A 15,266-nucleotide genomic window follows, 5' to 3' on the forward strand; every position below is an offset into this window, starting at 1 on the left:
GATTGTGCAGATTTGATTCATATCTATCTCCCCTGCACTGCCAGTTCCTGCCCTTCCCAGGGACTCCCTGCGTCCCAGCCCCTCGGGAGTCAGCGGGTCCCTGGGGAAGTGCAGCACCTCCTGAAGGTCCCAAGGGGCCATTTCCTGGGCTGCTGAGCGTCCTATGTCCTGCTCCTCTCCAGGGAGCTTTGGGGCAGAGCCGCTGTGAACTGTCTCCTCTAATGGTGGCCGCAGAAGTCCCTAGGGATGACAGGCAGTTGCCCTCACCCTGCCTTCTTATTCTGGAAGGGTGCAGAAGGGATGACACTAGTGGAGATCAGCTTTTCTCTGGGCTTCTGTTTCCTCAAAGGAGAACTGAGGATTTCCTTATTTATCAGGTTACGTATTTAACCTGACGCCAACTGTGCAGGCAGCCCTCACGTCACTGCCTGTTCATGACAACCCTCTCAGGTGTGGGGCCTGAGACTTAGGGAGGTCACAGGTCATGGGTCTACCAGTCAGCGAGGAGTGCCTTCTGACGGCTCGTCTCCACTCCTGCGCTCTCCTGCCTCCAGCGGAGACAGGAGCTGCTCATCCCAGCGGAGTTTGGCCCAAGCCTCAGCCCTGGGGGAGGGGACGCTGCAGTAATGAGTGGAGGCTGAGGAGGATGTGTTTTGTCAACTGTACAGACTGAGATGAGGAATGGAAAGAATCCGACTGCCTCCTCCCCCAGGAGGCTGCTGCCGTGAGAACAGTGGGTTTACACTCCAGCATCACTTTCCCAGCATCTGCGCTGTCGGCATCTGCGCCGGTCACCCTTTGTGCTGGGGGCTGTCCTGCACACTGTGGCTGCTGAGCATCATCCCTGGCCTCTACCTACGAGGTGCCAGGAGAGCCATTCCTCAAAGTCATGACAACCAAAAAATATCTCCCAACATTGCCACCTGTCCCCTGGGAGCACTATGCTTTTGACTGAGAACCCCTGAGTATTTTCCAATAGTTCCCGGCCCTGACTGCATGCCAGGATCACCTGGCGAGCTGACAAATAAATAAAAAAAAATGAATGAAGCAAATACCCAGGCCCTGGCCTTGCCCCATGGGCTCTGATTTAATTGGCCCAGGTAGGGCCCAGGTATGGGTGTTATGTAAAAACCCCTAGGTGAAGCCAGGTGTGGTGGCTCATGCCTGTAATCTTAGCACTTTGGGAGGCTAAAGTGGGAGGATTGCTCAAGTCCAAGAGTTTGAGACCAGCCTGGGAAACATGGTGAGACACCCCCCCACACACACACAACCCCTGCCATCTCTACAAAAAAATACAAAGATTTGCCAGGTATAGTGGCGCATGCTTGTAGTTCCAGCTACTTAGGAGGCTGAGGTGGGAGGATTGTTTGAGCCTAGGAGGTCGAGGCTGACCCAGGTGATGTTAATAGTTGGCTCTGACAGAGAATTTTAAATCTAGCAGCAGAGAGCCCACCTGCACGTCACTTTCCTGGCAGCCAGGTGAGGTGCCTGCCCGAGGAACTCGATCTTCATCTTGGGGGTGGGGGCTGGTAGCGGGCAGCTGCTAGTGGGGATCCCTGGGCTCTGGGAGGAGAGTCCTGCTCAGCAGCCTCACCTTGTCCCACCACCTGGGAAGAGCTGCAGGGAGCACTGAGCCTGCAGACCCCGGAGACGAGGCCAGGGCTGCAGCCCCACACCTGCCTGTGATCAGAATCCCCTAGAGTGCAGGGAAAGGCAGACGCTGGAGGCTGGGATTCTTCAGGTGTGGGGTGCAGGACGGGAAGGTAGGCCCCTGACACCAAAGCCCTCTGAGTCCTTCCTTCTCAGACCTGGAGACTCGGTCTGCAGAGGAAGTAGGAGAATTAGAACAATTTCTCCCCCACCCTGTCTCCCCTTGGGGATTAATGGTTGGGAGAGTAGCTTCCTGTGCACAGTTTGACAAGAGCTCTACACATTTACTGGCGCCTATCAGGCACCACTCCAGGCCCTGAGAATACAGCGGCTGAGAGAGACAGGCCAAACCCTGCCCCTCGTGGGTATCAGCGCCTGAGTGCTACGGGGAAAACGTTTACAGCGGAGGCTGTAAAGGGTGGGGATGGGGACTCAAAATTGTAGACAGGACGGGCAGGAAAAAGCCTCTATGAGCCAGTGATTGTAGAGGAAGCCCTGGCAGGTACAAGGGAGCTGCTCTGTGGATGTCAGGAGGAAAAGCTCCCAGGAAAGTTCTGGGTTCAGGGTGCAGGACAAGGAGGAGCACCCTGCAGCCACACCCCACTCTGCAGGGACCCGAGCCCAGGGGTCATCACCTCCTAGGGGTCCTGCAGGGTGGAGAGTGGGGCCAGGAGGGAGACCGTCTTCCCATTCACAACTCCCCACATCCTACCAACATGTGGTGCACCTGTGACATTCGGTTTCCTATTCAACAATGGTTTCTTTTGGTTTGGTTTTGTTTTTGAGACAGAGTCTCACTCTGTAGCCCAGCCTGCAGTGCAGTGGCGCGATTTCTGCTCACTGCAACCTCCGCCTCCTGGGTTCAAGCGATTCTCCTGCCCCAGCTTCCTGAGTAGCTGGGAGTATAGGTGCGTGCCACCACGCCTGGCTAATGTTTTGTATATTTAGTAGAGACAAGGTTTCACCATGCTGGCCAGGCTGGTCTCAAACTCCTGACCTTGTGATCCGCCCGCCTCAGCCTCCCAAAGTGCTGGGATTACAGGCGTAAGCCATTGCGCCCAGCCCAACAATGGTTTCTTAAGCAGGGTGGAGGGTTAAAGGTGGCTGCAGGCCAGACACAGTGCTGAGATCACACCACTGAACTCCAGCCTGGGTGACACAGTGAGACCCTGTCTCAAAAACAAAAAATAAATAAACAAAGCCAAACAAACAAACAAAAAGAAGTACAGGGCCGGGCACAGTGGCTCACACCTATAATCCCAGCACTTTGGGAGGCTGAGGTGGGCAGATCACCTGAGGTCAGGAGTTCGAGACCAGCCTGGCCAATGTGGTGAAACCCTATCTCTACTAAAAATACAAAAATTAGCCAGGCCTGGTGGCACATGCCTATAGCTCCAGCTACTTGGGAGGCTGAGGCATGAGAATTGCTTGAACCCAGGAGGTGGAGGTTGCAGTGAGGCAAGAACACATGACTGTACTCCAGCCTTGATGACAGAGTGAGACTCTGTCTCAAAAAGTACAGGCTCTGGGGAGACAGGCCCCAGGAGCGGGGTTGGCAGGGGGAACAGGCAAGGATGCCCCATCCATGCAGGAGGCTCAGCCTGTGGCTCCGCAGCCCCCGCTCTGAGATGCCCCCTCCTCATGCCCCACACCGGCCTCCTGAGTGTCCCCAAACATCGGCGCCCTCTATTCCCACCCTGTGTCCTCACAGCTCTGCCTCCCTCAGGGCTGAGGGTTCCTCTTGCAGCAGCGGGAGCTGAGTCTCTTACCACTGAGCCCTATGCCTGAGCCCCTGGCACACACTGGTGTATCGAGCGGCGTCAGCCTGGGGCCCAGGGATATCAGAACAGCCTCTGCCTGACTTTCAGATGGATGGAATGAACCTCACTATGTCTTCCTGGGAGCAGCCATGGGGGAGCGAGGTGGCAGGGATCTGGAATCCCCTGACCTGGGTTGAAGCCTCAGCAGCCCCTCCTGGGCTGTGTGAGACCTTAGCAATGTCATTTGGCCTCTCTGAGTGTCAGTGTCTCACCCCAGCATGGGCTGAGGAGAACCACTCAGAGGACCGCTGTGAAGATGGAGTGAGCGTGAGTGTAAATTCACCATGAAGTCGAGGGAACCAGACAAATCATAACTAGTATTTGTTGTGAGCTGCCTAAGTTCCAGGCACTACTTCAAATGCAAACTTTGCATAGACTTCTGAGGTCAGTACTATTTTGGTTCCCCTTTTGCAGATGAAGTGACTGATGCATGGAGTGGTGTCCTCACTTTTGCTGAGGTAAGTGGGGGTCAGAGCCTGGGTTCCCATCAGGCAGTCTGATTGGGGATTCTCACTGTGCTGTCCCTCAGTGGACATGGATCAGAGTCACACACAGTGGCCGCCCAGGTGTTAAAGGGACAGGAAACAGACTCAAGCAAGCCCAGGCCATTGTACCTAGCACAAAAAGCATGTCCCAACAGAGGGGATAGTCGGCCACATCATCAAAATAGCAACACCCTATCTTTAAAAAAAAAAAAAAAAAAAAAGACTCAGGAGGCTGAGGCAGGGAATAGCTTGAACCTGAGAGGTGGAAGTTGCAGTGAGCCAAGATCGTGCCACTGCACTCCAGCCTGGGCAACAGAGTGAGACTCCATCTCAAAAAAAACAAAAACAAAAACAAAAACAAAAAAAACCCCAAAAGACTGGGCTGGGTGCAGTACCTCATGCCTGTAATGCCAGTAATTTGGGAGGTCAAGGTGGGAGAACGACTTGAGCCTGGGAGTTCCAGACTAACTTGGGCAACACTGGGAGACCCCGTCTCTACAAGAAGTAAAAAATTAGCCAGGCATGGTGGTGCGTGCCTGTGGTCCCAGCTACTCAGAAGACTGAGGCAGGAGGATCATTGGAGCCCAGGAGGTAGAGGCTGCAGTGAGCTATGATCACACCGCTGCACTCCAGCCTGGGCAACAGAGCGAGACCCTGTCTCAAAAACAAAAACACCACTGGGCAGAAGATTTCAGTAGATATTTCACCAAAAAAGATATACAAATGGTCAACACACACGTGAAAAGATGCTCAGCATCATTAGTCATCGGGGAAATGCAAATCAAAACCACAGTGAGATCCCATTTCATACACACTAGGATGGCTGTGATTTTTTTAAAAAAGAAAACAAATATTGGTAAGGGTGGGTAAGAATGCTTAAATTACTGCTGGGAAGGTAAAATAATACAGCCACTTTGGAAAACAGTTTGGCAGAATCTTAAAAAGTTAAGCATTTATTTACCACGCGACCCATCAATTTCACTTCTAGGTACTACCCAAGAGAACACATGGTCATACAAAGACTTAGACACACGTGTTCACAGTGCTTGACTCGCAGTAGCCACAGATGGAAACAAGCCGACTGTGGGTTGTGGGTCAACGAATGAACGGATAAACCAAATGTGGTCCAGCCAGATGATGGCGGATGTTTTTGTTTTTGTTTTTTTGTTTTTGCTTTTTGGGGAAGACAGGGTCTCACTCTGTCACCCAGGCTGGAGTGCAGTGGCATGATCTTGGCTCACTGCAGCTTTGACCTCAAGTGATCCTTCCACCTCACCTCCTGAGTAGCTGGGACTGCAGGCCTGCTGCACCACCACGGCATTTTGTATACAAAAATACAGTAAATTTTGTATTTTTTTGTAGAGATGAGGTTTCACCATGTTGCCCAGGCTGGTCTGGAACTCCTGGGCTCAAGCGATCTGCCCGCCTTGGCCTCCCAAAGTGCTGGGATTACAGATGTGGGCACCCGTGCCCGGACTATGAATGAGTATTATTCAGCCATAAAAAGAAATAAAGTGCTGATACATGCTACAATGTAGATAAACCTCAAAAACACACTTAAGGAAGCCAGTCACACAACTCTACATACGGTATGGCTCCATTTATACGGAATGTCCGGAACAGGCAAGTCCTTAGCGACAGAGAGCACATGGGCTGTTACCTGGGACTGAGGCTGGGAAGGAGGAGGGCATGCACAGGAGCAGAGAGGCCTGTCAATTCACGGAAAGTATTGAACTGAATACTTAAAACAAGTGAATTTTATGGCATGAAAATGCCTCCTTGCTGGATGCAGCGGTTCACGCCTGTAATCCCAGAACTTTGGGAGGCCAAAGTGGGCAGATCATGAGGTCAGGAGTTTGAGACCAGCCTGGCCAACGTGGTGAAACCTCATCTCTACTAAAAATACAAAAGTTAACTGGGCGTGGTGGCACGCACCTATAATCCCAGCTACTCAGGAGGCTGAGGCAGGAGAATCGCTTGAACCTGGGAGGCGGAGGTTGCAGTGAGCTGACATCGCACCATTGCACTCCAGCCTGGGTGACAGAGCGAGACTCCATCTCCAAAAAAAAAAAAAGAAGAGAAAAAAAGAAAATGCCTCCTCAACGAGGCTGTAATAAAACAATAATGGAGGAAAGAGAGGTCAAGGGAGGGAAGAAGCGTTTCACCCAGCACAGCAGCCAGGCCCTGGCATGACCGTATAACCCACAGCTGCCAGGCAGCCCCACTGCTGTGGCAGAGCCGAGGGTGCATGGGCCCCGCAGTCCCAATGGCTGGCTCTGCAGCAGAGGGAGGAACACAGCTAGGCGTGGCAGTGTGTGCACCTGTAACCCCAACACTTTGGAGGGCTTAGGCAGGAGCATGACTTGAGGCTAGGAGTTCCACACCTGGGCAACACGGCAAGACCTCGTCTCTGCAAAAAATTTAAAAATTAGCTGGACATGGTGGTGCACGCCTGTAGTCCCAGCTACTCGGGAGGCTGAGGTGGGAGGCTCACTTGAGCCCGGGAGTTCAAAGCTTCAGTGAGCCACGATCACGCCACTGCATTCCAGCCCAGATAAACGAGTGAGGACCTGTCTCAAAAACACACACAGAGTAACAGCCTGGCCCCTGGTGGTGGGGGGCAGCCCTCCTGCAGGGAGGAGGTACGAGGGCAAAGTGGGTGCTAAGAAAACAAGAGGATTCACACGGAAAGAGGAAGGAAGCCAGAAAGCAGAAGCCACGGGACAGCAGGAGATGAAGGGGAGGAAAAGAGATGGGCGGGGCGCTGAAAAGGACGGAGGAGCTGCGCCAGCCTTGGGGGCGCCCCACTGATGCGGGTAAGGAGAGTCAAGCTGTCACATGGGGAGCGAGTTGCCGGAGGTCCCCCATGAGTGAGGGGGCATTTGGGATTAGGAGTCAGGTCTCAAATTTCCTAGCCCGTGCTTGGGACGGGAAGAACTACGGCAGTCTCTCACTCGCTCATTCATTCCTGACATTACTTCCTGGGCATCTCACAAGTGCTGGACGCTCGCTCACGTGCTGGCAGTTTGGAGAACAGACAAGTAAGACCCCCGCCTCATGGAGCCTGCGGCCGTGGGCAGAGATCCTGACTGATGGTGTGCGTGAGGTGGGTGTGGAAGCAAAGTGGAGGGGCCAGAGGGGCAGACGGCGGGGCAGGGATTAGAGAGGGCAGGGCCGGGAGGGCAGGATCAGCTGGTTAGGAGGCCAACGGGCTGGACCTGAGGGAGTGAGCGGTGTGGTCCTCGGAGACCTGCAGGCGCTGGGGTCCTGTTCCGGGACTCTGCGCCGATGCTAGCAGCTGGCTACGGAGGCATTTTCAGCAGGGACGGGCAGCCAGATCAGTGGCTGCCTGGGAAGCTGGCTCCACCTGCTGCTGGGGTGAGAGGGCGCAGGGCAGGGCTGCTGGGACACAGAGAGCTCAGGGGAATGGGGGCTGTGCCAGGAGGTGGGCAATGCCTGGGTTGGTGAGCTACCCAGGAGCCTATAAAGATGTTCCGGGGCGGAAAAAACCCTCAAACCCAAAAGCAAAAGATTGCTTTGTAGCCATAAAGAAATAAAGAATGACAAAGCTTTTATATCCCGTCTTTATTTTTTTTTGAGACGAGATCTTGCTCTATGGGCCAAGCCCAGGCTGGAGTGCAGTGGTGTATCACCCTCTGCAACCTCTACCCTCTGGGCTCAAGCAATCCTCCCATGTCAGCCTCCCAAGGAGCTGGGACTACAGGAGCACGCCACCATGCACGGCTAATTGTTTTCATTTTTTGTAAAAACGGGGTCTCACTATATTGCCCAACCTGGTCTCAATCTCCCAGCCTCAAGCGATCCTCCTGCTTTAGCCTCCCAAAGTGCTGGGATTACACATGCACGGCACTGTGCCTGGGCTGTTATGTTCTGCTATGGAAAGATCTCCAAGTGAAAAAATGCAAGGTGTAGAAGACCATACAAATGTTCAATCATTGCATAAAAAAGGGAGGAGAGGTTAGGCGCAGTGGCTCACGCCTGTAATCCCAGTGCTTTGGGAGGCCAAGGTGGGCAGATCACCATGTCAGGAGTTCGAGACCAGCCTGGCCAATATGGTGAAACCCCATCTCTACTAAAAATACAAAAATTAGCCGGGCGTGGTGGTGGGCACCTGTAATCCCAGCTACTGGGGAGGCTGAGGCGCGAGAATCACTTGAACCTGGGAGGTGGAGGTTGCAATGAGCTGAGATCACGCCACTGCACTCTAGCCTGCCTGACAGAGTGAGACTCCATCTCAAAATAAAAATAAATATAAAAATAACACAAAAAGGGAGGAGAATCTGGATCTGCACTTTTTAAAGCATAAGACATTTCCATAAGTTTCCACTGGAAACCAGGGTTTTCGGCTGCCTGTGAGGAAGGGGATGGGGCGGGCAGAGGTCCTGGGAGACTTTTCTCTATGTCCTTTGTTCCTCTTGCAACTTGGATCATGAAAATGCATTATCTAGTCCAAAAGTTAAAACAAAAACAAAAACAAAAAAAAACTTATGAGTTTTAAAATACGGAGAAAACTGCAAAATCCAAGCTAATAAAAGTTTACTTAAGACACAGAAACTCTGTCATTAAGTGTAGTCTTCACAATGATTTCAGTCTGTTTAGAAGCAAAATGAAGTTTAGCTTCGCCAATCTTCCTGAATATGCGTGATTGCCAAGCAGTCATGGCCTCCGTTACTTTTTTTTTTTTTTTTTGAGACGGAGTCTCGCTCTGTCACCCAGGCTGGAGTGCAGTGGCGCTATCTCGGCTCACTGCAAGCTCCGCCTCCCAGGTTCACGCCATTCTCCTGCCTCAGCCTCCTGAGTAGCTGGGACTACAGGCACCCGCCACCATGCCCGGCTAATTTTTGGTGTTTTTAGTAGAGATGGGGTTTCGCCGTGTTAGCCAGGATGGTCTCGATCTCCTGACCTTGTGATCTGCCCATCTCGGCCTCCCAAAGTGCTGGGATTACAGGTGTGAGCCACCGTGCCATGCCTTTTTTTTTTTTTTTTTTTTTTTTGAGATAGAATTTCGTTCTTGTTGCCCAGGCTGGAGTGCAATGGCGCAATCTCCGCTCACTGCAATCTCTGCCTCCTGGGTTCAAGCGATTCTCCTGCCTCAGCCTCCCGAGTAGCTGGGATTATAGGCATATACCACCACACCCGGCTAATTTTGTATTTTTAGTAGATAGGGGGTTTCTCCATGTTGGTCAGGATTGTCTCGAACTCCCGACCTCAGGTGAGGTCGCCTTGGTCTCCTAAAGTGCTGGGATTACAGGTGTGAGCCACTATGCCTGGTCCACCGTTTTAAGTTACCTATAGCCAAATTTAAGTTACCCACCATTTAAGTTACCTATAGCCAAATAATTTCAAACGCAAAATTACAAAAATTATTTTTTAAATGTTCCAGAACAAATGGTATTTAATGGTGTAAATGGGTGGAATTTTTTAATAAGCTTGCTGGGCTCAGGAGTGGGACCTCCCAAAACAAGAGAGTCGGAGGTCCCAGCTTTGCTTGGGGTTGACGACGTGGTAGGGAAAGGTGGGATGGGTGTGGGGGAGTGGAGAGGTAAAGTGAGTCCCTGAGACGTGGGGTGGGTGGGGTAGGGGAAGGGACAGGATCTGTGGCCAGGTGGATAGGGATTAAGCGTAGCTCCCGGATTTCAGCCTTGTGCCCCCCTCCGCCCATGGGTGAACTTGCTTTGTTGAATTAATTATTTCCTGCCAAATTCAGGAAGTAGCAGATGTTGAAACCATCTCGAAGACACACAGATTGGTGCTTTGCTAACTGTAGGGAACTTGCTGCCTTCGAGCAACAGGCATTTCTGTTCATAGACCAATTATATCCGGAGAAGGACAGGAATGCCATTTATTTGAGGGCATACCTGGCGACCTCACCTGTCCACACCTCGACAGAGAACCAGGAGACAGCAGAAGAGCCTAGGGAGACCCAAAGCCTGGAACCAAAGACCCCCAGTGATCAGAGGCAAGAGCTGGCCTAAACTTTGGGCCTAACTGTACATACGCTGGATAAGCTTGGCTTTTCCAGCTGACTGTAGCAGCAGCAGCCGTCTGAAGGTGGTTTAGGTAGGCTGTGGGGGAGGGGCTGCAGGGAAGGAGGTTGAACACGCTGCCCTGCCCTGCACAGGAGGGATAGCTGATGACCAGAGCAGGGGAGCGAAGAACTGTGAAAAGGACACCCAACATCCAAACAGGGTGGCTGCTGGGAGAGCTATGGAGGGACTCCCAGGCCAGTACTCCACGCCCAGTAGTGCCAAGAGCATTTTGATCCAACAGAGTCCAGCCTCGTACCTCCCTACACCACCACTGGTCATAAAGAAAAGTATAAATGCCATTGTTAGACACTCCTCCCCTAAACCATTACCATGTTTAACTAAGCATTGCGCTTAAGGGCTAAAAGTCTGTTACCTGAGACCTTAAGTAAAATATTTGTTCCCAAGTGTTCCAAATGAGTAGGGTTTCTGCACATCTTTGAAAAGAGAGGGGAGCGCTGTTGAGTCCAGCGGGCTTCCCCGCGAAATTCAGACCACGTGCCCCATCTGTACATGGGTGCACCAGAGGCTGCAGAGTTAGAAGCCTTAGCACTCTTCCTAAAGCCTGCCTGGCTCAGCTGCTCAGACTGGCAGCTTCAAAGTTAATTTTTCTCGAGCGTCAAAGTGGGTGCTGGGGTGTGCAGGCCCCTGCCTGGGCTGGCCTGGGCACCACGATCTGGGGGCTGAGCACAGCTTTGACATTCTTCTTCTGTGAGGCCTCTGGGGCAGGCAGAGCAGGTGGCTCGAAGCCTGCTACAGTGTGGTCCGGGCCCCCTGTGGGCTTTGGATGAACACATGGAGGCAACACTAGAAGCATGGGAGTGTCACATGCATCGGCCAGGGGCTGGGAGAGGCCAGGGGTGCATACTGGACCCCAGAGGGGCCTGAGCTGTTCTGTAGGATGCTGCTTCCCGGGTCAGCATGGGGCTTTCCGTGAGGCCCTGCCCAGGGAGTAGGCTGGTTGGAGGATACTTGGGCAGTCCTTCATGGGCACGGCTCCTTGGCCTATTCACTCACTCCACCTGGGGGCACCAGACCCCTCACCAAGGGACCTGCCTCTCTGTACAGTCTGAGAACACCAGGGATGGGGCCAGCCGGGACTCTGATGCACTGTGGTCCTGTTCTCAAGGGTCTGGTCACTCCCATACTCCTTCATTCAGTCACTTACCCGCTTATTCATTCATTCATCCATGCATCCATTTACAAGGCTCTCCTGGGCACCTTCTGTGGGGTGCAAGTAAGGCCAATAGAGATCTAGCTCGAGCCACAAGTGCCACTTACAATTTCCTAGTAGCCACATTAAAAAAAGAAAAGTAAAAAGAAACAGGTGAAATTCATTGTAATAACATCTTTCATTTAACCCAATTTTTCCAAAAATTATTTCAGCATGTCATCAATTTTAAAATTGTTTTAATTTTAATATTAAATCAATGTTAATATTTGATTTAATATTAAAATATTAAAATAAGATAGTTTCCATTTCTCTTCTTTTTGCCTTAAGTCTTGGAAAGCTGGTGTGTATTTTACATTAAAACACACCTTGACTCAAGCCAGCCAGGGGTCAAGGGCTCTGGAGCCACCTGTGGCTGGTGGCTGCCAGTCAGGACAGTGCAGGTCTAGGAATACAAAACACAGGGACACCCAGACCCTTTACCGAGGGGATCTCTGCCTAGTCGCGGAACTGACCCTGATATAATTCCAGGCTTGGCCGGGTGCGGTGGCTCACACCTGTAATCCCAGCACTTTGGGAGGCCAAGGAGGGCAGATCACGAGGTCGCGATTGAGACCAACTTGGCCAACATGGTGCAACTCCATCTCTACTAAAAATACAAAAATTAGGCCGGGCATGGTGCTCATGCCTGTAATCCCAGCATTTTGGGAGGCTGAGGTGGGTGGATCACAAGGTCAGGAGATCGAGACCATCCTGGCTAACATGGTGAAAACCCGTCTCTACTAAAGATACAAAAAATTAGCCGGGCGTGGTGGCGGCGCCTGTAGTCCCAGCTACTCGGGAGGCTGAGGCAGGAGAATGGCGTGAACCCGGGAGGCGGAGCTTGCAGTGAGCCAAGATCGCACCACTGCACTCCAGCCTGGGCGACAGAGCGAGACTCCGTCTTTAAATAAATAAATAAATAAATAAATAAATAAATAAACAAATAAATAAAAAAAGAATGACTGACCTTGAGAAAGCCACCTAACCTCGCTGTGCTTCAGTTCCCACGTCTGAAAAACAGGGATGACAGTACCTACGTCAATGGTACTATTTTGATGTGAGACAAAAATGCAGCCATGTTTTAATGACCAGCATCTGGAAACAGAAGCCCCTCAACATTAGCAGTCGTGAACATTTAGTGAGAGCTTGCTATGTGCCAGACACCAAAAGCCACGTAAGCACAGCACGCGTAAAAGGCAGACACTCATTATGATCCCATTTTACAGCTAGGACGCTGAGGCACGGCGCAGTGAAGTAAGTTGCCCAGAGTTACCAGCTAGGTAAGTGGCGGAGCCAGGATTTGAACTCAGTCAGGTTCAGAATTTGCATTTTTACCCCCTTCTGTAGACTGCCTCTAATCAACGCTCATTTCTTTCCTTTTTCAGAGATTGAAAATTAGATTGAAAATTATATTTAAAGTCTGCAGGTGCCACATCACCCACTAGCACTTGGTGCCGGGCTAACCCCTTGAGAGGCAGGTGGTACCCGTGCTGGCTGCTGACGGCTCACGGCTGATCCTCAGGGCTGGGCTCTCTCCCAACATGGCCCAGTCTCTCTGGAAGGGCACCCCCGGCACACCAAGGTCCAACACACCAGCGTATCAAAGGTTGCTGAGGACTTCACAACCAATCACCGCATCTTTCCATCTTCCAGCTATAAAAATATTTGACAGAGTGGCGTCTGCACAGAAGGGGGAATCCTGAGTCCCAGAGCCCGCCGTTAAGTTGTCCTGGGAGCCTGGAGAGCCAGCTCACCTCCCCAGGAGCCCCTGGCTGCCTCAGCTGAGGATGGAGGGTGGTTACGGCTCCCTTGCAACTCCCCAGAAAAAAGCTAGATGCTCAGAAATTCTCTCCCGGCAGCGAGTTCTCCTCCACGAGCAAATGAATTGTGCATCAAATGAACGCGATCTTCCCTCCAGGCGCTGCCAGCCAATGGTGAGAAGAAAATGAACTCTCTTCTCTACATGCCATTTAATTTCAATATCTCATTTAATTTCAGTCGGAATGACTCACACTCCACTGTGCCTGGGTGGGCGTGGGGGCAGAGGTGGGGGTGGGAGGGAACCCGCAGCACAGCCGCTGCTTTCTCTGTGTAGATTTTTTGTAATCCTTACATTGCAAACAAACTGGAGTATATATGACTTCTGCTGTAAGAAACTAAAGATAATATTTTTCAAAATTCACCGAGAAGGGGTACAGGAAAGTGCTGGGCACACAGTGGACACCCAGAAGGTGGCATTAAGTGTTGAGAGGAGGGGAAGAGTGAGGGCAAACAGGAGGAAGCTCTTCCCCGAACCTCCCAGGGACCTGGGGCAGGGTAGGAGACCAGGCTGCTCTCCCCACCACACACGATCTCTGCCTGGAGCCCCCTCCCAGGCTCCCACCCACCTTCCCTCCTACCTCTGAGGATAAGAGATCAGCGGCCACCTTGGGTCTCAGGGACCTCGCTCAGGTTGGGGACAATCGCTTGTTCTTCTGGGCCATCTGGGCTGTGGCTGCTCCCGGTCCCTTCCTGGCCCACTCTTTGCAGACTCTGCCCATTCGGACTAAATGCCTGGCCTTTGCAGAGAAGGGAAATTATCCTTAAGCTCAGGCCTTGCTGTTGCCCCCGTGGCTGTGGGAAGCTTTAATCCCTTGTTCCATATCCCAGTGTTAGAGGAATGGACCAACCGGAGCCCACGCCGAAGACACAAGCCCACGTGGTGGGGGAACCAAGCCACCGCCAGGGAGGAAGACGGACGGTGGGCATGTTCCCGGGAACGGGAGAGCACTTCTGCAAGTCTGTCCTGGGGAAGGCAGGTGTGGGGATCTTGGGGGACCCTAAGGGTGACACTGGGGTTAGTATGGCAGATTCAGGAAATGGTTCCCATACAGCACAGGGGGAAATTTCTGGCAATCGGCAGTGGGCTTGAGCTGCTCAAGACCCAGTGAGTTCCCCGCGTGCTGGGCGTTAGGCACGGGCTGATCGCTGCACTGGATTTTTTGGAGAGGTTGGATCTGATGCTGGCTTCATTTCCTTGCAACTCTGAGAGGCTTGGAGGAGAGTTTCCAGTCTCCTCATGAGAACTCAGCTCTTCGAGGCTGGGACCTCAGGGAGGAAAAGCAGAATCCAGTCCCCCCCATACCCAGCTGGGACCGTTAACATGGCGGTGGGACAGAGGTGGTGGCTGCTGGTGATCCCCATAGTGGGGTTTCAGGTGGCCCAGGAGGGTTCCCCCTTCCCTGTGCCCCCTTTCCAGATCTCTTTTCCTGATGCTCCACTATTGTTTTATTTAATTAATTAATTTATTTTGAGACAGGGCCTTGCTCTGTCACACAGGCCGGCGTGCAGTGGTGCAATCATGTCTCATGGCACCCTCGACCTCCCGGGCTCAAGTGATTCTCCCACCTCAGCCTCTGAGTAGTTGAGACTATAGATGCACGTCACCACGCCCATCTAATTTTTGGATTTTTAAAAGAGACAGGGTTTTGCTATGTTGCCCGAGCTGGTCTCAAACTCCTGACCTCAAGCAATCCACCTGCCTCAGCCTCCAAAATTTCTGAGATTACAGGCATGAACTACCGAACCCTACCTTATTTCAAAATTAAGATAAAGTTCACGGCCAGGCACGGGGCTCATGCCTGTAATCCTAGCACTTTAGGAGGCTGAGGCAGGTGGATCACTTGAGTTCAGGAGTTCAAGGTCACCCACTGTGGCAAGGGTTCCTGTACCCACTGCCAGACTCTGTCCATCCCCAGTGGCTGCCCCACAAGGCACAGAGGGAGTGACGCTGCGTGGACCCGCGGCGCAGGAGGTGGCAGCTAGGGGCGAGAAGGGCTTCCTGTGCTGTCTCAGCTGTCTCTCCTGACCTCTGCCCAAACCCCCACAGGCTGTCACCCCCGTGCCACCCGGACACGCAAATGTGAGCTCCACCTGAGACCCTTCTTGCTTGGGGCTCCATCCTCCCCAGATACCTCCCCACCCCTCCAGGCACTCAGGTTCCTTCCTGTCTGTAGCCTTCCCCGCACCCCATTACACTCTCAACACTGCCCGCAATCCCCAGGCTACCCTT

At 52.4% G+C, this 15,266-nt stretch overlaps 1 protein-coding gene across 7 annotated transcripts in view; it reads left to right on the forward strand.

The window, feature by feature from the left end:
* LOC126944333 (cytochrome c oxidase subunit 4 isoform 1, mitochondrial) overlaps window positions 1-15,266 on the forward strand; it is a 327,288-nt gene that overhangs the window by 270,544 nt on the left and 41,478 nt on the right. The window lies entirely within an intron of this gene.

The sequence above is a fragment of the Macaca thibetana genome, chromosome 20 (genome assembly GCF_024542745.1).
Source record: "Macaca thibetana thibetana isolate TM-01 chromosome 20, ASM2454274v1, whole genome shotgun sequence".
Taxonomy (NCBI): Eukaryota; Metazoa; Chordata; class Mammalia; order Primates; family Cercopithecidae; genus Macaca; species Macaca thibetana.